Genomic DNA, 21372 nt, shown 5'->3' with positions numbered 1-21372 from the left:
CAGCTACAGTACTTGTTTCTACACTTGCATGTATTCAGCATGATCCTATTTCACTTGAATAATCCTAGTCCTCTGTTCTGTAGAAGAAGCTGCCCAACAAGATGGTGGACTATCAGATCGATACAATATAATGTACAGTAATAGTTTATGAATTCGAGCCTTCGGTGAACAGGAAGAAAAGAGAATGGAAAAAGTGACAAATTACAATTTAGAGGTCTGTTTTTACAATTGTGTGTCATCTATTTTTGTTATGGAGACAGTGGCTGGGAGTTTGATTCTTCACTGTGTCTCCTAGAGAAGAACCATCTTGTGCCTCTGTGGGCAAGTTGCATAGACCCCGAGCACCCCCAGAAGGAGGTAAATGTAAGCCACGTCTGACTACATTATAACTGGAAAACCCTGGAAAATGTCTCCAAAAGTCAGAATTGACTTCACAAATGATGATGATGATTAAATACAATACACAGTCTTTGACTGACTGTTACATAGCAGATACAGATTTTAACCAAAAACCTATTTATCAGTTAAGTACCAGTGCAACAGATCTGCTGTTCCTAATATTGCTGGTTTTTGCAGCTCTGATAGTCTTATTTCAGAGAATTATATTTTATTAAATTCTGCAGCATTCTTCCCAGTACCTCTACGACTATGGTAACTACTGAAATGTGTTTCATTCACAAGCAAATGTTTTTATTTTCATCCTCATCTGGGTATATTGCAAGAATAGTAGAGTGAATTATTCCAGGTCACTTCAGTTTAGTTCAACCGAGTTGTGCAAATTCCCAGGGCACACAGGACTGCAGAAAATGACATTTTCAGGCGCCCTTTGTAAGCTGTAAGGACATTTCCTTTAAGTTAAGCGTGCCTCGGCATGGATTTGAGCAGACTTTGCAGTGTATTCCCGTTGGCTTCCTGAGAAATAGCCCTGTAGCCTTCAAGCTAAATTACTTAGAATTATCGGAAGGTATTAGACCCCATTCCCAAAAAGAGAGTCTATGACACCTGACAAGAATTCATGATATTCAGAGCTGTGGACTGAAGCCTCACGGCACTTCAACTTAAGTGGTATGCAGGGGAGGCAGTTATGAACTGAAAGTGCCAGAGAAAACTTTGGCAGGGACAGAGAGTATCAGATCACAAACCAAGTTGTTTATAAATCTCCTGCTTACCCATTTGAAGTAGCCACTTGAAAGAAGATCAATCTTTTTTTAAAACGCTGACATTTCGGCTCTAAGGAAATTGACCCATCTGGTGGGTGCACATTGGTCTGAATCTAGATCAACCCAACCAGCTCATTTTTCTCCTACGTTCATATGGGAATGTGCTCTTACTATCTCAGCTGGTGAGTACTGAGATTGGACTCCTATGAAATATGTATGATCACAATGGCTACAGTAGACTTTAAAAGAGATTTACACAGATTGTGGAAGGCAAAAACACACAATTGTGCAAGAAACCTCCTTAAACCTTCACCATGTTGCTGGAAGTGTGTCTAAACTCAATGGACAGAGCAGGATACAGAGCAAGGAAAAGGGAAAGCTTGAAGCACAGTGCTTTACATGTATGCTTAGAAGTTTAAGGCTCAGGGGCAGAAATCCTGTTGCTTAGCATAGTGAATCACAACTAGAATAGGCCCATTGGAATCAATATAACATGGGGGAGTTGATGTAATGAATTCCCATGGTTTCAAAATATCTATTCGTGTGCAATTTACTAGGCCAAGCAATAGGATTTCAGCTGCTGTATTCAACAGGATGGTGCTCAACATCTGCCATGTTAACTAGCTGCCTGCATAAGCTCAGTGGTTTAGGTCTCTGGCTGAAGAGACAGAGGTTGGAAGCCGATTCCCTCCTGTGCCTCCCATAAGCAGAGCCAGCCTGTATAGCCTTGGGCAAGGTTGTCTCAGAAGAAAAAGATGATAGACCACTTGAGTATTCTCTACCTGGAAAACTCTGAAAAGAGTCTCCATAATGCAGAATTGACTTGGTTGCACATTATTAGTATTAGTAAAAAAATTGCCAGGCTGGTATTATATAACAGATACAAGTTTTCACCAAAAACCTAAGTCACCAGATGCCCAGGGGCTATAGCATCTGATGCGGTCCTTGTTGACCCCGGTGACGACCAAGCCGATATGGATTTCTGTTTATTCTCTCTCATCATAATTGATGGTTGGTGGACACAGTGGGTCTGGCTTCTCAGCTGAGACCTGTCTGGCTTCGGAGAACCCTTCAGGATAGCTCTCAGCCTCACTGAAGCATGCAAGCACCTTTCGCCTCAACAAGGCCTGTGCCCATGGAGGGGATGATTATTATCATCATCATCATCATCAACAACAACAACAACAACAAGAAGAGTACTACTGCACCCTCTAGGCACACAAATATGGTTGGTGGCTTCAGGAATGGCAGTGGAACCATATTTCACACAAGGGACATTCAAAAGAAGACCATTTCTTTACTGTGGTGTGATAGTCCGATTTATACCAATTAATGGACCAGAAGTACAAAATGGAGACCTGCTGAAGATCCACAGACCTGCAGAGTGCTAGCTACAGAGTGGTGCTCCGGCCAGAGCCAGAGAAGCAAATAGGGTTGCTTTCTGCAAGAATGGTAGTACAGAGAATGACCAGGTTTGTGCCTTAAGCCACTCAATTAGTGATTTAACTTTACACTCAGGTTCTCAAAGCATTACTAAGGATTCAATGATATTGATAATAACGGACAATAAAGCATATTTAGAGCCACTCCACTCAGTTGTGGCTAAAAATGGAGACTAGGAAGCATTCCAGGGGTGGAATATGCAGCCTATTTGGTGTGCACAGAACTAAGGTTAAAAAAAAAAACACCACACAGCCTCCATCAGAAGCTTGGAAATGTAACAGGATGCCTTGTGAGAGCTTTTATCCATTTGGATGGCCCAATACCAGAACTCAGCTAAGCTGAAGGAGTAGCATGTGAACAGGTGTGTTTTCCTGTTGTCAGGAGTTGGACTTCAGACCTAGTCACACATTGACATGGAAGGAAATTCAAAAAGGCACTCATTTCTCAATAAGCCAAGTGCAGAACTCCAGATTTAGGAGTTGTAATCTAGTGTGAGAGTTTGCTATTACAAATGTGATCATAATAACCACCACCCCCTTTTAAATCTGCAGATATTTTCAACTGGCACCAATTTCTGCTCAGAGCAGCAGTGCATGTTGCAGTAATAATGATCCATGGGCTGTAAGTGGTGACTTACAGCAACCCTTTTTTCTGGATTTCCCAGGCAGAGAATACTCAGAAGTCCCTGCAGCTTGCTCAAGGCCACACAAGACTGTCTCTACTCACAGGGGGGAAATCAAACTCTGAACCTCTGGCTCAGCAGTCAGATACCTGAACCACTGGGCCATGTTGCATCAATAGCAGAAAAAAAAGTTTTTTTATTAAAAAATTGGTTTATATGTCACCCGTCTAACTTACGACCACTCTGGGTGGTTTACAAGTAATCAAAAAACATGAAAACAGCATAATCAAAAAGATAAATTAAATAAATTAAGCACTATACTGAATTTGATGGACTTTTTCTGCTGCAGATTGGATTTTTTTTTATTTTTTAAGGAGACATGCTCTATAATTCCACTCTGCTCTTCTCCATTTTTTGGAAATATTCTTTTCATTTGTAGATCTATTTAAAGCCATCCTTTAAACAATATAAATCCTGCCTTTTCCTTGGGTCCACTGTTTTCCTAGTAGGCGATTGACGTACTTCATTAAAGTTTTATGGTAAAAAGAGAAACCTCACCCGACAATAATTTCAGCTGCCATCTGAAGGAAAGAACCAACCATTCATAAAACTCGCTGCCACACCAACCTCAAAACCTCAGCCTAGCCACACTATCAAATCCTATTTCGGCTGAAAAAAATTCACAAAATCAAACTGATCTCGTGGCCAGGGTGCTGGCTCAGAATCTGGAAGTCCCGAGTTCGAATCCAGCACTCAGCCCAACCGCTTGGTAACTGGCTGCGGGCAAGAACATCTAACTTAAAAAGAAAATAAACGGGTAAAACGTAGCTGAGGGTCCGTGCACGAGCGATGCCGTCCTAAACTCACTCTCTCTCTCTCTCTTTTGGGAAACACGGAATGCAGGTAATTCTGGAGTCTTTCTCTTTTTCTCTTTTAAACTCCGTTGACATGTTAAAAATTTTAAAAGTTACAAAACGGAAAGGCTAAAGCGAAACACCTGGCCCAGTTTTCGCGATGACGAAATCGCCAAGCAAGCTGCGCAAATTAAAACCTCACCACAGTTAACCGAGGCGGTTATGAACTTAAACAAAATATTGTAATACCAAATTGCCTGAAATATTTATGACAGTGTCGGCGGGTTATTTTCTTAAGGAAAAAAAACCCTATTTTTTTTTAAATTAAGAAAAAAAAACTAATTCAGAAATATAAACTCGTATTCCTGAAGGTCGATTTTAACCCATACCCACACCTTCAATTTTCTACTCTGAAATACCTTTGCTATTACAAGGTCACGACAATATGGCCTCGATCCTAGCCGCAGCCATGCAGCCTGCGCAGCCTAACACGTTCACTCCGAAACAAATCGCCTTGAAATCAGCCGGGTTTCGAATACATTCAGCTCGACAACCTTCCGAAGGTACGCATTCAGTACTGAACGCATTGAAATTTCCTGCCAGTTCGTTGCAGGGCCGTGGCTGTCTACTCCTGCCTGTACACCTTGATTCCGAGAAACACCTTTCCTACGAGTAAGTCCCATTGAACAGAGAGCGCCTGACTTCCAAGTAAAGGCGCAGAGGCTCGGACTCCACGTTTATTCGGAGGTCAAAGCTCGCCTTGCAAGCGATGCCGACATTTTTTTTCCTGCCCGTTAAAACTTGCAAAACTTTCCATTCCGCCCCGATCCTCCACGTGGGCTCTTGGAAGAAATAAATCCCCCGCGAGGAGCCATCTCGCGTCGGCTCCAGACGCACCTTTGACTCGGGCCAGGTCGTCCAGTCTTAAAAATGAAAATTGGAAAACGGGTGTGCGCGCGGGTTTGGTTTTTAGGGTTTTTTTCCCCCGATATTTAGCAGGGTAACCCCAATAAGTCTACTCAAGAGTCACCGCTGTATAGGGAACCAGGATCCGTCCCAGCTCAGCTAAAGTAGGGCTTTTAACTGTCGGTGGGCGGCAGTTTGTTTTTATGACTCCCGAAAAAAAAAATCGCTTCCTGGGAGATTTTTGCTTCTTTGATTTTTTTTTTTTGGGGGGGGAAGAGAATCGCTTTGAAGAAGACCCCTGTGACGGGGGAGGGGGAGCGCATTATCTCGCTGAGATCTTCCCCCCCCTTTACCAATCTTCTTTGCAAAGGTTTGTAGGGGGGGGGGAGAAGGTAGGGAAACGGCTCCTTCTTCTGCATAAAAACATTATCTGCAAAGATTGTGACCGCTTTTCTTTTTAAAGCGGTTTTTTTTCGGGGGGGGGATTTAATCAGCAAACCCGTAAATCACCGGAACGGTTATCAATCGCTGGTTTTCGCAAAGCTAATGGACCTCGGGGAGCCCCCCCTCCCTTTTCCAGCTCGCCCAAGAGTGACATTATCTGGGAGATAAGCCCAGCTGAAGAACAGATAAGTTTGCTACGGAGGGGGTGGGGGGTGAGGGTTTTTTAAAAAGAGAGAAGAAAAAGAACACTTACGCTGTTGCTACAGTCAAGAAGCGGACGTTCGCATGACGAGGCGAGTCGGACGGACAAAAAAAATTTAAGGATATTTCAAAAAATCCAAAAGGGGGAAAAAAAAACACAACTCAAAAGGAGGGGGAGGGGGAAAAGATGCCGGTTCCCAGTCACCCCCACCCCTCAGACCCAGCAGTCAGTCCTTTGAAGAGAAGCACGGGCCAGCCTTGGCGGCTCTTATCTCGGATTGCCTGATAGCTCTTCTCTTTATTTTTTTCCCCTCCCTGTGTTTCTTGAACCAGCTCTCCTATCGCGCCTTAACCAGCTCCTCTCTCGCCTAATCTCGGCTTTAGAGTGATCCCCTTCATCTAGGGCTCGGCCCCTTTACGGCCCGGCGATGGGGCCGGGTCACGTGACTCTTCTGCGGCTCTCCCTCCCCCCCCCCCGGTCCCCACACCTCCTGGTCAGCTCTACCGCCTGTGGTCAGATTGGGTGGCTACCACGCAAGCCCGGAAGGCGGGGGATCTCCCAGTCCAGGAACCACAGATTAAATTTTTATTTTTTTTTAATTCTCTCTCCCCCCCCCCTTCCTCAAATGGCAAAGGCGGTTCCTTCTTTCAGTTTCCTCCCCTTGCTAACCAGTTCCCTCTGCCCCGCAGTTTGTGCCACATAAAGAGGGTGGTGGTGGATTTTTTTGGAAATTTCTGACCCTCAGAAACCTCCTACGCGTTTGGCTTTTAATCACTCCCCCATCAAGTTTGCTCAGGAGTAAAAGCGCCTTTCTCCCTTTGGAGTCCAGCCATTTGCTTCCAGAAATCGAAAGCGCAGCGTGACACTAAAGCATAGAATCCCATTTTCATATTTCCTGGAGAGTAAGCCCCATAGAATGCAATCGGTCTCCCTTTGAAGTAGGAACGGGCGTACAAAGGGGCGCTCGGAGATTTTTATTAACGTCGGTGAGACTTTTGCACCCCAATCCTAGATAGGTTTAGTCAGAAGTAGGTAACTTCAGTGGCATTTACGCCTAGTTAAATTGGCGTAGGATTCCCCAGACTTTGAAAAGTTACTTTTTTTCCTTTACAACTCACTCTACCCTTCTGTCAGTAGAGGTTTCTGGGAGTTGCAATAAAAAAAGTAACTTTTCGAAGCTCAAAAGATTGCAACCTTAGCTTTTCTTCCTTTTCTCTTGCCCGTTCCCTTTCATGTTTTTTTTAACCTGCTCTGTTTAAATGTTTTTATTTTTTGCCCGTTTTATATGGCAGACGAATATCAATTTAGGGGTTAGTCTCAACAGGTTGAACGCCGTTTACTCTGTTGAATAGATGTGTAGGACTGATGATTTTTTCCCCCTGTTTTCTTTCTCCTTTACTTTTTCTTTCTTGGGTAGCTCAAGAACTGACGCTCCTGATCGTGAGCTGCCAGACCTTAGTAACAATTTTTCGGCTTGGCTATGCGGTACGATGGTCTGCCTAATAAATTTTATTTTATTTGTTTATTTGACAAATGTATTCAGCCTGTGCCAGCGCTAGAAGGAAGTAATAATATTTCCATTTTTTAAAAAAATCGACAGTGCAAATTTACGATAGGTCTACTCAGAAGTAATTGCTGAGAACTCCGCCAGAGTTCTACTGAGTCTGCTTTTGAAAAAGTGGATTCAGGATCTGAATCTTAGTAGAGGTGAAATTATAAAGCTGTAATCCTGTGGACATTTAGCAGTGGATCTCTATAGGGTTGAAACCGCAGATCAGTTTCATCAGGGGAAAACTTGGAAGAAATTTTCAGAATGCGGATAAAATATGGACGCCTTTTACCCCTTGAAGAAGAAATACGAAATAATATAATGGGCAGAAACCATGGATTTTCACTTGAGAAGGCTTTAGGTTTTTCTTATCCGCATCAGTTTTGAATTAACAAATGCATTCATATTTAACGTTGGTGCTTCTTAAGGAACTCCGCTTTTGTTTTAAAAGTGTTTTTTTCAGAGCCGTGATAAGGAATAATAACAATAATAAAGTGCCGTCAAGTCAATTCTGACCCATGGAGACCCTTTTCAGGGTTTTCTAGGTAGGGACTACTCAGAAGTTGTTTTCCCTTCTTCCGGGGGTGCCCTGGGACTGTGCAGCTTGCCCAAGGCCACCCAGGCTGGCTCTTCCCCTGGGAGGCACAGTAAGGAATCGAACTCCCAACCTCTACCTAAACCACTGAGGGTGGGGGGGATTTGTCAGCAAACGAGCGCAGCTGATAACTTATCTCATTCAGTCTTTCGGACTGGCAAGTCCAGGAATGTCGAGATCTGTTTCATATCCAGTGGTTTCACACCTCTGTAACCACTAACTAGACTCGGTCAATTTCATCATAGGATTGCAAATTTAGGGCGAGCTATCGTTCTCCTTCCGAGCAAGCAGGGGCTCGGCTAGGAGCCAACGCAACGCTTCCGTTTTGGACGCCTCCAAATCCCAAGCCAGCTGGGACGAGAGATCTCGCCATCCTTCGATGGGACAGGCTGACCAGTTTAAAACAAAAAGTAATCGCCCCGGAGGCAACGGAACTGGTCCGAAGTGGGTGGATGGCTTCCAGGGAGAATTGGTTAGCCCTGAATGGTGCGATCGCCCACTGAGCTGAGGATGGACCCGACACCGCTTTTAAAATGAAAGAAAGAATCGATCGGGATTTGAGGTGTGTATCCGCGGATACTACGGAACATGTCAGATTTCGCTGCATTGCAGACCAATCCGAGCGCTACCGCTGCTCTTACTATTATTGCTGTTTCGTTTATTGTTATATAATTTATTATTCTTATTAAATGTCAAAGCTAATAACACAACATTTGCGCCTATAGTATTTTTTTAAAAAAAATCCTAACTAAATTTATACTGTAAATTTTATGCCGAAATTTATACCCTGGCAAACTTTTTCGCTACCCGAATCTGCACACGTTTATAGGAAAAGCAAGTTTTCTTTTGAGTTGAGTTTCATGGAGCTGGGTCCCCAATAAATGAGTTTGTGCAAAAGCAGTGGCGTTAAAGAGGCCAACGCTAGTTATGGGCGCTGGAAAATGCATAAAGGAATGTTGACACTCTTCTGTGTGCAATTTGGTGGTTTTACTTGAGAGTAAAAGCGGGGAAAGAGAGCTTAAACGCTCAGAGGAACGCCCGATAGTTCACCTATGAAGAAGAGGAAGAAACGATGCCAGTAAGAGCTAGATTTAGGAACCGTGAAACAGTGAAATTCGGGTGAAATAATACTTCCCCCCCCCAAATATGTAAGGACAGTAATTGTATAATATGACTTTACAGAGGTAGCTCCGTGGGGTTCATAAAGACTTTCGCTCCCACATAAAAGTTTAGCCAGAATCAACGAGACTTAACAGCCACTTAAATAGGAGCCCGACAGAGGAGAAAGACGCGCCGATTTCAAACCGAATTGAGGAAGGAAGAGCGTGTGTGATACAATTCACAAACTGTCACACTAGGGTGCAACAGAGGTAAGGTTCGGATCCTACTGGAGACTGGTAGTAGTAAACACCTTCTCCCACACCTTGAAAACCTTCGTAAAGCCGCCATAAGCGGGAAGTGACTCAAACACCACCTAAGAATGATATGCTCACAGTGGACTAGCCCCTTGAGGCTCCCCTAAACTGTTCTCAGCTTGGACAGGTCCTCAGTCTCGCGGCCTCTAGGTGAATAGCAGGGGCACCTGTTGCTGCCTGGTAACTAATTGGAACGTGTAAGAGAGGAAGAAATGGGAAGAGTAATTATTAAGTGCAAGAGAATAAATTGGTTTCCCATTGAATGACGGTCAGTTACTTAAAGACTGGAATCAATCGGATGAGACTCAGAAGGTGGCCGGTGAAAGAAAGACACCCGCTCCGAACAGGGCCGTCCCCGCATCCTGCGTTCATTGACCCGAAGCAGGGCACCCAGGAAAACCTCGGCAGTTGCAATAAACAGATCGCTCAGCAAGGTTGGGTTCCGAAGTCCGAAGGAACTCGCTGTATCCCGGCTGAGGTCCCCTATCAGGAACCAAGGCCGGCCAGCGCCCTTTGAGTGGAAGTCCCCAGCGATCGCCTTCATTATCCCCGCTGAAAGTGGGGCAAAGTCGCCCGTCTAAACCGAAGGGTAGTGACTCCGGTTTAACTAACCTTTCAGTCGGGAGCGCGCTGCTTCCCCTACATCGGTGACCCTTCCTTGTTCCTTCTACGTACGAATCGAGAGAAATAAACCAGAGTCAAACTCCAGGCTGTGTTTAAAAGGGCTGTCCTTAATCCGGAAGACACACAGCGACCGATTTGAATTTTTTTGGCTCCTGTCTCTCTCTCCGAATTTTTATGCCGTCTTTCTGCATCCTCGCCAGGCGGTCGGCGAGAATTCCAAAACACGAATAAGCAACTTGAACCCATAATAATAATAGTTGATAATTTTGTTCAGAAAAAGATATTCTGGTCTGGAATTGTTTGCCTTCATATGTTTGGAGAAGGGGACAAAATATTGGGGGACTTGGTGATTATTTTTTTTTTGCTTCTTTTCAGATGTCCGTATTCTGTGCTTGTTTAGGTTCACAGATGTTATGAAATGGGTCAAATAAAATACCCTGCTAGAAGTCTTGTGACACACCTGTAAGACATTTACAGATTTATGCCCAGCTGTTAAGATCATCAGGAGAGGCCTCTCTCTCCTCCCACCACCTTCACAGGTGCATTTGATAATGACATGGGAGAGGGCCTCTGTGGCTGCCCCCAGACTTTGGAACTCTCTCCCACTGGAGGCCAGGCTGGCCCCATCTTGGCTGTCCTTCTGCAAGTAGGTGAAGACTTTTCTCTTCAGGCAGGCTTTTCCTTAGTAACTGGATGAGTATGAGGGACTTTTTTAACAGAATGATTTGTAATTTATTTATTTTTTGCTTTTAAATCTGTGTTGGTTATTCTTTTGCCTAACCTTTTTAAATATGTTTAATTCTTTTTGAATAATTTACTGGTTTTAGCTTTTCATATTGTGTTCTTAATGCTAAAAGCTGTTCTGGGTGCTTTTACAGGAGAAAAGCATGGTAAAATGTTTTAAATAAATACATACATATATATTCACTACAAACTTCTCTGGGTTACAGCCCACTTCAGACTAGTGGTGTACAAACCTGAGACTACATGTTTTATTTACATGGTTGTGGGATTGAGGGAAATGACACGGGTAATAAACTTTCAAAATGACAATAGCATTATTAACACAGGTGATGAACTTGACAAGTGTGGATTATATAAATATCCAGACATCAGGTAAAGTAATTAACTCCTATGAATTATATGTCCACTGATATGCAGCAGTTAGGTTATAGGTTATTTCTAACTAGCTTGTGCTGAGGCCAGAGTTTTGCCAAAGAAAGCAACATTTTGGCTACAAAGAAGACTTAGAGAAAGCTAGGTAATATAGGGAGAGTAATATTCTGTCACTTTAATTTATGTGGTGTAAGGGTGATGTCCACGATTTTTCTGAAATTGAGAAAATATTCTGGTATTCCACATTCAAGAGTCCCAAAGTCCCTTGGGATTTCTTTTATCTTGGACACTATGGGTGGGGGAGGGGATTTCTTAATTCTTAAGAATCGCTGCCACTAGTAAAATCATTCTGGTGGTGATGATTATTGGAAATTAAAGGCTCCCTCCATCCTGCGGCCCCTACAATGACTTCCCCATTATGAAAGGAATCCTGGGGGAAGGGGACTGGATTATTTTACTTCCAATATATAGTTGATGACACCAACAGCCTTAAGTGGCAAAAGTTAAAGCAACAGGATTTCAAGCAGTGTAGGCTAAAAAGCCCTGATCTCTACTCAGCCCTCTATATGCACAGTGGAATTTATGGATATAACTCACTTTAGCCATCTCACTTTTTCTCCCCCATTCTCTTTGATTCCTCTTTGTAATCTGTCATTTCTACAAGAGTTGCAAAGAGAGCGAAGGATTATTATTTGTATTCACCAAGGCACCCCCTGTCATTTTCACACTTGGAGGTGGGATAAATACCAGGTGTTTATGGCAATAACGACACACAAAGCGCATGACTCATGCACACAAGGACAGAGGGGACTTGTCACTGTTAATTAGGAAAGGTGTTATTTATGAACCCATTTTAGATTTTGCTAATATGGCAGCACAGACCTGAGATTTGTGGCCTAAAATGGCATCAGAGAAGCACTCCTTTTTAACATAGATTTGGAGTTATATGGAGTGGGTTATACTTCCCAAATCCAGCTCTTTCTTGTGTCTAATTGTTTTTAGTATACTTTTAAATACATTTTTGATGAATTTTTCCTATGAGGGTCCTATAACACAGACGTCTGGACCTATTTTTGCTTGATCATTTCAGAGAAGGGCTCTGTCTAGCCTCATTTCTAGAGAACGACTTAACTCCCGTCTCTTGCGCTCAGGGCATCCGTTCCGAAATACAAGGAAGAGTTTTATACTGTACCTCCTTAAAGAACAGGCCGTTTTATCTGGCACAAACCTTTAGGGACTGCAGTCCACTTCATCAGATGATAAATTAAGAAAGGAAAAACTTCTTTACCGTCTCTCTCCGTCTTGCAAAAGAACTTAAGGTTAATCTAGTATCATGATTAAATCAACCAAGGATAAGTGGGGAGGGAGGGAGGGACTTAAGTATGGCAGCCAAAGGGCTCCCCGCTCCCGAGGCGCCTCTGATTGCTTTTCAGGCTGAGATTCAACAGGTGATGCTTCCCCGTGGAGGAAATGCTATCTACGCCTGTTGAAGGACACGAGGGCAGCTCTTTAGAGGCGGCGGCCGAGAAGCAAATTTTGCAGCGGTTGGACGGGCAGACAAGACGGATGGATCGATCCACCACTTTGTTCACATACAACAGCTGCGCCTCGCCAATATTACTACTGCCTAGTGTTGATCTTCCTTCTTCAGTAACAATTAATTAGACTCCCCCTGGGAAGTCGATCGGAACGTAACTTGACTCGGAAGTCCGCCTTTTTGATCCGTGGGTTTTCCTCGCAAAAAGTACTTCTATCTCAAAAAACAAGCAAGCAAACAAGCAAGCAAGCAAACAAACAAACAAACAACAACAACAACTCCAAAAGTACTCCAGTACTCTCGGCGGGTTAGTCCCTGTTAGTCCTCTTCTAGGAGAGGAAGACCTGATTTTATTTTCTAAAATGCGATTACCTTTTATGTTCCAAAATCAGATTCTTTGCCTGAAAAAGCAGGATGGTGGTGGTTGAGGACAGGGAGGAAGGCTCAAATTAAGGACATAGAAAAAAAAAAATACTCAAGGTACTTTGAACTCGTCAGTTCCGGAAGTTTACAGTTTCCTCCAACTCTCTGATATTCCAGGGTTCTCTTTTCTCTCTTTTTAAATCTACTTTTCATAATGCTAATGAAAATTATCATTTGTGATAATGACACAAATGAAACAGCTAGAAGCCACTGCTACAGCACCAACAGGGGTTATACAAAGAATCACATAAGTGGACTTCACAATCAGACTTGTATTATTGAACTGAATCGGCTTAAGTTGCTGTCCTCTAAGAGGTTCCCTTCCAGTTTCCATGAAAGGTCTGTTTTTATACAGAATTTGCCATGTGTGTGTCCTTGTCAGGCCCTTTACCTGACTTTACTCAAGAAAGAGTAAAGAGACCTTTGGGTAGTGTGGGCGGCATATAAGTTAAATAAATAAACTCCCTATGACCTCCCCAATACCCAGATTTCAAAGGATCACATAAAATTAATAATCTATAAGGGATCATAACAGAGAGATACTCCGGCTGTTTGCCTTTAAAGCTTCCTAGGTTGTTCAGAAGAGAGGAAGGAACGGAGTGGTTGAGGTGAAGCCTTTTTACTTTCTGTCTCTGGGTCTTGTTGAGGAAAAATCAGGAAAGCTTTCCCTTCTGCTGGAAGAAAAAAAAAGTCTCCCCCTTTCCTCCCCCCCAAAGTCCAGCTTTTGCAATTAACGTGGCTAAAATTTCATTGCGCTGTCTTTGCAGCCCGATCCTAGGCGCCCTGACTCGAGAGTAGCGTCCACGGGATTCGGCGGAAGGGATGGCGACGCCGCCGTATTAATGGCAGTAAATAGCAACAGCTTGCACAGAACATGGGTGGGAGCCAGAGCGGGATTAAGGTTGAGCATTAAGACGATGCAAACAATGGCTCCAGAAGGGTTGCAGAATTTTAACTCTGATAAGGAAGGGATCTGAGATGGAGAAAGACTTTCTACACCTTGGTTCAAAAACTTCGGAAGCGGAGACTTGCGAGGGCAGCCACGAAGCAGCAGCAAAGATCCTGAAGTGTCTTGAGGATGCGTCACTCAACCAATTCCTGATTTTCCCTTTTTTCCCCTCTCTCCTAGTGTCTGTTCCATCTTGTCCAAAGTTTGTCCCCTTTTTAAAATTGTTTTAATTATATTGCATCACGCTTGTTGTAAGCCGCCTAGAGTGGTCTTAAGTGACTAGATAGGCGGGATATTAAATAAATAAATAAATAAATAAATAAATAAATAAATAAATAAATAAATAAATAAATAAATAAATAAATAAATAAATAAGATCTGAGCCAAAATCAGCCATAGGGTGTACAGAAATGAAAGCTGAACGAAAAAGAAAGCCAATGGGTTCTTTTCACCTGTGGTGTTATGCCATAGAGTTTGAGAGAGAGAGAGAGAGAGAGAGAGAGAGAGAGCCTGGGTGGCCTTGGGCAAGTTGCACAGTCTTAAGAGGCTCTCCTGAGTAAAGTATGGCAAATCACCTCTGAGTACTCTCTACCTGGAAAACCCTAAAAAGGGTCTCCGGGAGTCAGAGTTGACTTGACCTTTCATTGGAAGCTAAAATCATTGAACTGGAGAAATGATACCTTGGGCACAATATCTGGAGACCCGTCTCGCCGGCCAAAAGGCAATGATACTGGGGAAAGTGGAAGGCAGTAGGAAAAGAGGAAGGCGGCATGTGTGATGGATTGACTGAATAAATGAAAAAGTTGTAGTTGAGTTGTAGGGTGCTTATGGAGATTTTCGGGTTTTTGCAGGTCATTCGTTCGTAGGGTCGGAAACGACTTGATAGCACGTCTTCTAACGAGAGCAGGACTGTGCCCGCTAAATAATAATCTCGAAGTTTTCTACCCAGAAACAACCCCCTGTTTGACTGCGGCAGTATTTAGATGTCCCAAGGGAAAGGCCGGGGGGGGGGGGCAGCGGGAAATCAAATGTATTTTCTAATTGCTGTTCACGCAACTCAACAAACTTCTATACTCACCTTGGAGGAATCACGAGTGAAATAAACCCGAGTACCTTAGAATAGAGTGGTATAGGTCGCTATAACGTATAGGATCGGCTTGTCGGTGTACGGATCCTCGCTGAAAGCTCCGGTTCCCGGTTATCCCTTTTCAAAAGTCGCCATTTCCGAATGAAGTTGAAGCGTGAAAACTGTATTTTGAGTAAAACGAAACGAAAACGGGAAGAAAATGCCCCGGGTTTTTCCAACGACATCCAGAAATTATCATTAAAATCCAGGCTGCCTCAAAGAGTTTTGAGGAATCGCACGTTTTTAATCGATGATGATGATGATGATGACGGGGATGATGTATTGGCGTTCCCAAATACAGAGGGATTCCCTCTTTTTCCCATCATTGTGTGGGGTCAGAGTCCAGAAAACCAAAGAGGTTTTACAGGTGGCTTCGGTAACCACCAGACCTTTTGGAGGATGATTCCTCCGAAACCAAGGAAACATCTTTCGGAGTAAATAGCCTCCGGGTCCCCAAGGTCTTTGTGGATCCTAGAGATCCGGATCTCTGCCTCCCGGATTCCCCTTGAAAACGAATCCCCCTTAAATGCAGCCTCCCTAAATGCTTAGAATCCAGTCCATCCATTTATCTTATTAAGAAGGACTCAGAGTTTGCTCCAATGCTTTCTAAGTGATCTGTCCTTCCCTAGCAAGTGTGCTTGGGATTCTTAGCCATTCACTGAGATCAACAGGGATCTCTTGATTCAGGGAACAAGGCATTTAAGCGATGTCACGAGGGTAGACGTTCAAGATTTTTAATGAGGACCTAAGTACTCATCAAAGTGTTCGTAAGTTCATGGAACTGTTGGATAGCCCAGTGGTTCCAAAGCTAGAGGTTGAGAGTTCGATTCCCCCTCTGTGGCTTCTTGACTGGGGCTGGACTCAAGGATCCATAGGGTCCCCCCCCACTCCAGCTGATATTATTCTTATATTTATTATCCAGCCTTCCTTTCCAAGTCAGGGGTGAGTGAAGAATTAAGAAGGGACAATTCTACCCTTCCTTCGCCCACCTCCGCATTCCTGACCAGGCTCTCACACTTCTAGGTGTGGCCAGGAAGTAGAGACCTAGGTGGGGCTCAGTAAATACAGAGCAGGAGCTGCTAAGGTGAAAGTTACATGTAGCCCGGTCTGTGGGAGATTCTGCAACATGATCCTGTTGCAAACTCTCCCCCTTTCACTGTCCACATACCAGCAAGGATTTCTCAGCACCCTGCAATAGAGGTGGTCAGGAAATGTTTACAGTAGACAAGTCTTCCCACCCAAATATGGGGAAATATACTTTTAAAAAATCGGCAACTCCCAGAACCTTCCCTTAGATTTTGGAGCTGGAGTAGAAAAAAGTTACTTTCCCCATCTTTATCCGCAGCATACATGGACCATATGCATAATAATGTGCCTGCTGTGAATTCTCTCTTGGCTTCAGTACTTCATGAGAACAATTCGAAGTGCTGGTTTAAACTTATAAAACCCGAAATGACTTGGGACTAAGTGATCTCAAGGACTGTGTCTCCCTTTATGAGCCTGCTAAGGTGTTAAGATCATCAGTTGAGGCCTTTCTCTCAGTCCCATCACCTTCACAGATGTTTGGTGGGGATACAGGAAAGGGCCTTCTCTGTTCCTGCACCCAGACTATGGAACACAGGAGGCCAGGCTGGCCCCATCTTTGCTGTCCTTCTTGAAGCAGGAGAAGACCTCTCTCTTCAGACAGGCTTTCCCTGAATTGAGAGGGGCTGTTTGAGAGGGGTTGGTTGGTTGGTTTGATCTTGCCGGATTCATTTTAGAACTGCAGAGCTGAAAGGGACCCTATGGGCCATTGAATCCAGTTTGAAAATGTTGTGCCTTGTGCTTTGAATCTGTTTTTGGTGTTGATTTAATTCACCCGTTTAGAGTGATATTTGTTTACATTTTTAAAAAATATTTGTGTACTTATTGTTTTTAGCTTTTAAACGATGGTCCTTTCATGATGTCCACTGCCTTGGGTCCTTTCTAAAGGAGAAAGGCACCGTAAAGGTATTTTATTTTAAATAAATTGCAAAAAGTATTTGGTGCACTCAGAAACAGAACTATGGAAAAGAAGACACAACAGGGACCCATCATTCTGGGAATTAGTTTTCAGGACTGTGCTGTTTTTTCTGCAACTGACCAGCAGCATCACCTCACAATGTACATTTTCACATAGATTTCTTTTTGCACTCAGGACGGGTGGGGCAGGTAGAACCCAGCCATTTTCCCCATGAGGTTTTCTCGAGTGAGCCCCTAAATAGCTCTCCCCCCTTTGTCTTCACAGCCATCCTATTCAGTAGATCAGCCTGAGAAAGAACAACGGGCTCAAGATCTCTCAGTGAGTGTCATGCCTGAACTGAGCCCTGAACTACATTCTTAGCACACTAAACGCTATAATGTGCCTCTGTTTTAATATGAATCTCTTTTTTAAAATATACTATGGCTTTTAACAAGGCTTTGTGGAAATTTTATTATAGTAGCTGAAATCCAGGATTAAGTCAATTCTAGAGTAGGCCCATTGAATAAGTGGGGAATCTGATGAGTCAATACTTGTAATGGCACTACTCTAATTGTGACTTACTACTGGATTACACCCATTTAATGATATATAACCATTGAACATAATTTGTGGGTATCTCTTGTCTGACTAAGTCAACCTTGTTTGTTTACTGTCTTGAGAGAGTTTCTGAATACCTCTGCATTTTTCCAGATGTGCTTTCTCTTCACATTTGTGGCACAACAATGAGAAAAAGCTAGATCTGAATTGCAATCATGTCTCGACTTACTTTGGGTTAAGTAACAAGAAGCTTCATGTGGCTTACTTGAGATAAGGCTACTTGTGATTTTTTCGGGTGCTTTGAAATTCTTAGAAGTATTCCCATGCATTTCGATTTCCCCACTTATTACTTTCTCTTAGGGCTGATTCAACATCCATTTCTCCCAGCGTTTTTGGTGGCTTCTTGGAATGTAACAGTGGTATTTTGGGCCTGCAGAATGCCAAAACTCTGTTATGATCTGCTACGTGTCTCAGCATCAGCCATCCAGATTCTTTTTTAAAGCCCGCAACTAGATAATAATTGATTTAATATTCATTTGTGAATATTTACAAACTGCTTGTATATTAAGATTTCACAGCAGCACACACCAACACATGAAATAAGGTGGAACATTTATCAGAAAATAGGTAGGCTAATAAACATGTAAAAAAAGCAAAGGTCTTCAACAGGGACCTAAAATTACATGTCTGATACATCACAGTATACAGTGACAGTTTAGTTTGGGGTCACGTTAATTGCCAACAGCTCCACCCCACTGAATCCTGAGGTTTGCATTTCACTGGGGCACTTATAACTCTCTGCTAGACAGCTCTGGTGTGCTAGTCTGAACTTCAGAAAAGGGTTCTAAACTACAAATCCCAGCATTCCCAGATCTGGTGTTTAAAGTGGTATCAAACTGCTATTTATCGTGTAATGGAGAAACACCATGTTTTTGACAAGGTTCACTAGTACTGCCATTTTCTTTACTAGAAATGTGTTTCTCTGATTTTTTTAAAATAAGAAACTGCCTTGCTGCATTGTACGAGAAGTGCATCCAGGCTGACAATTTGCATTCATTCATTCATTCATTCATTCATTCATTCATTCATTCATTCATTCATTCATTCATTCATTCATTCATTCATGTACTTATATACCACCCCCATTAGTGCGCAGCACTATTCTAGGCAATTTACATAAAAAAACAGCAGTTTAATTAAAATGTCAAACATAACTTCTAGGAACTTTATTTTATTTAATCCCATATTTCTCTGTGAAAGGAACCAAGATGTCTTACACCGTTGAAGAAAAAAAGACAATAAATTTTGGAGCCTTTCTAAACTTCATTTATTTATTTAACGCAATGCATTCATATCCGTCCTCTTCTGTGGGGAACTTAGGGCACCATACAGGGTTCGCCTGCCTCTACTTTCTGCCTCCCAACAACCCTGTGAAGCAGGTCAGGATCAAGGAGGGTGACCAGCAGAAGACCACCCAGGCTGTAACAGGCTTGACCCGGGCAAGAGGTCGGCAGAGATTCAGTGACCTTACAGCAGGAAAGCCTTTCTGGTGTCTTTCATTGATGGGTTGGTCCATGGATGCTCTTTAAATACGGCCAGGATAAAGGCCAGGCAGTGTGACGCAGTGGTTAGGTCTGACTTGGGAAAAGTGTATTTCTGCAGAGGATAAGGAGAAGGATATTGGTTTCAGGAAACCTGAGAGCCTGTAAAAAAAAAAAAAAAAAAAGGATAAAGCAAAAGTGTGCTGCTTAATACACCAAAAAATTCTGAATAATCAAAAACTCTCCCAAGGCCCATTTTTCTGTGGAACGGAAGCAGCTCTTACGAATTGCCAGAACACAATTTTACAGGGCAAGACAGAAGTGGTGAAAGAAATAATAAACGTTGCAGAATCGGGCTCCTCTCTGCGCTGGTTCCCTTACCTCGAGTTTAGCCCGAAGAAAGAGCCGTAAATACCCTAAAACGATCCTCCAGCGCACTCGTCAGAAGTACTCCCGGCGCAGGTATTAATCCTAATAATCCACAGATGGGCGGACAGGCGAGAAGGGGTTTGGGGGGGGGGAGGAGGAAGGGGAAGGAGAGACGGGATTTAGGAGGGTCCAGCTGTCCAGGTGAGTTTGCTTCCAGGACCCTGGGACAGACAGAGCGGCGCCCACCGACGCCCCGTTCTTAATCCAGCCCCCCTCTCTTCTCACGTCTCCCCCGTTTGATTTGTAGTCTTTTTTTTGCTGCCCTCCCAGAGACACGCCGCGTCCTCAGCCAGGGCTGTGGCTCAGAAGACCCGGGGCTTTCCTGTTAAAAAAAAAAAAAAAAGCAGCCGTCGGGGGCTGCCTTTGACCGACGACGGAGGGGAGAACGAGAGAGGGAGCCGGTGGGAGAAAGGTGGCCTGCCTTAGCCCTGGAGAGCAGGAAGGATCGCATTTGAACATCCCGAAAGCCAAGAGGGTGGTAGACCCCATAGCAAAGACCAGAATTCCGCTATGGGGGCTGCACTCTGACCACTGCACAGCACTGCCTGTCCTTAACCCGCATCCATTAAGTCTATAATCGAACACCCGCTAGGACTGAGAGCTAAAGGCTACTTCTACTGCTAGAGCACTTTCATGTTGAAAAATAATTGAATTTCTTAAAGTAATAGACAATGGACCAAGGAGCTGGTGCTTGCAAATTCTTTCAAGCCCTGAATGTTCAATATTCCTCCACATGAATCTTTGGGGCCGGTGGGTAAATCTGGTGGAAGCCCGTCCTTCCTGCCTCCAGATTTCTACCTATGTTATGAAACCCACCCACCCGTTTCTCTCCAGCTCAGAGCAATTCACCTCCCTAGGCTCCCCTCTGCCATCATTAAATCATCTCCGTAATCTTGTGCGCTACCTAAGAGAGAAGGAGTAGAACTGTGTTATCTATCCAGTGGAGCAAACATCTGGGAGGGATAATACCTTTCTTGCATCTTCAAGAAGTTGCCAACAAGACAAGTTCTCCAGAACTCATGAGACAGTATAAATTTTGAGGCAAATAGTGGAAAAAAAGGGGGCACGGGAGGAGATAAAGATTCCGAGAGAACTCAAAAGGTTGCCTTATGTGTTTCAGATGATCCAGGAAAGATATTAACTAATTCAGCCATTCTCAGCCTTCCTTTGGCCATGGCCATAGACACAATACAAATATTACAAGTCAGGATTGTATAAGTCGCAAACAAACCTTATAAAGCAGTATGTGGAGAATGGTTTCCAGTGACAGTCTGTGGCCACATCACAACCACATGTCCCCCCCCTCCCCTGGAGTACACTGAAGGAGCTTCTTTGGATATGACTTTTTATGATGAAAGGGTTAACAGGGTTTGGCTCACTCCCGCTGATTGCATGTGCTCTTCATGGGTTTTAATAACCAATGTGCCAGCACACTCTCCCCCCCCCCCCCGCAGCCCTATGTCCACCCCTCTGAGAACGGCTGACTTTGTAAGGCTGAGAGTGGTATACACCTGAAGCCCCAGCTGGCAAAGCCAACAGAAAGCAAACATAGCAATTACAGTCCTAAACAAGCAAAATGTTAATGGCTCCCATTGTAGGTTCTCACTCCTGCATTCTGTGGGACCCAAAGGCCTTCTCCTGTTTTGCTGACATAAAAACTGGGATCTTGCATTACGTTTCTCTGCTCCAAGCCTAGAAAGGGACTCGTGTGCTAGGCAACAAGCAGACCTGGGTATACATGCCTCATGCCAGCCTGGCTTTGTTGGCAGAGTGCAAAGGAACAGCCAACACCCTTTGTCTCGAATCTAAGCTCTTTTCTGATTTGTTGGTAGATCCCCTGAAGCCAGCTGGAAAGGAGCTGAGCAACGTGGTGCTTAAATGTAATAAAAAAGTAGAGT

At 43.6% G+C, this 21372-nt stretch overlaps 1 protein-coding gene and 1 long non-coding RNA gene across 6 annotated transcripts in view; both read right to left on the bottom strand.

Moving 5' to 3' along the window:
- GATA5 (GATA binding protein 5) overlaps positions 1-12234 on the bottom strand; it is a 46542-nt gene extending 34308 nt beyond the window's left edge. Inside the window, exon 1 of one of the 5 annotated variants that reach the window (XM_072996760.2) lies at positions 12159-12234. The gene's annotated coding sequence lies outside the window, so the exon portion shown is untranslated. Of the gene's footprint in view, positions 1-1169; positions 4755-4976; positions 5156-5682; positions 6087-9802; positions 12061-12158 lie in introns of those variants that run through there. The other 4 variants (XM_078392109.1, XM_072996759.2, XM_078392110.1 and 1 more) reach the window with 4 other exon arrangements.
- A 2447-nt stretch (positions 12235-14681) lies between these two features.
- LOC144588748 (uncharacterized) lies at positions 14682-19702 on the bottom strand. The gene is made up of 2 exons (XR_013544435.1): positions 19427-19702; positions 14682-19207 (listed from the first exon to the last, which is right to left on the bottom strand). It is a non-coding gene; the product is annotated as an uncharacterized LOC144588748 (long non-coding RNA).
- Positions 19703-21372: the final 1670 nt, after the last annotated feature.

The sequence above is a fragment of the Pogona vitticeps genome, chromosome 4 (genome assembly GCF_051106095.1).
Source record: "Pogona vitticeps strain Pit_001003342236 chromosome 4, PviZW2.1, whole genome shotgun sequence".
NCBI lineage: Eukaryota > Metazoa > Chordata > Lepidosauria > Squamata > Agamidae > Pogona > Pogona vitticeps.
Note: the sequence above shows the minus strand (reverse complement) of the source record. Positions and strands in the feature narration are given on the sequence as shown.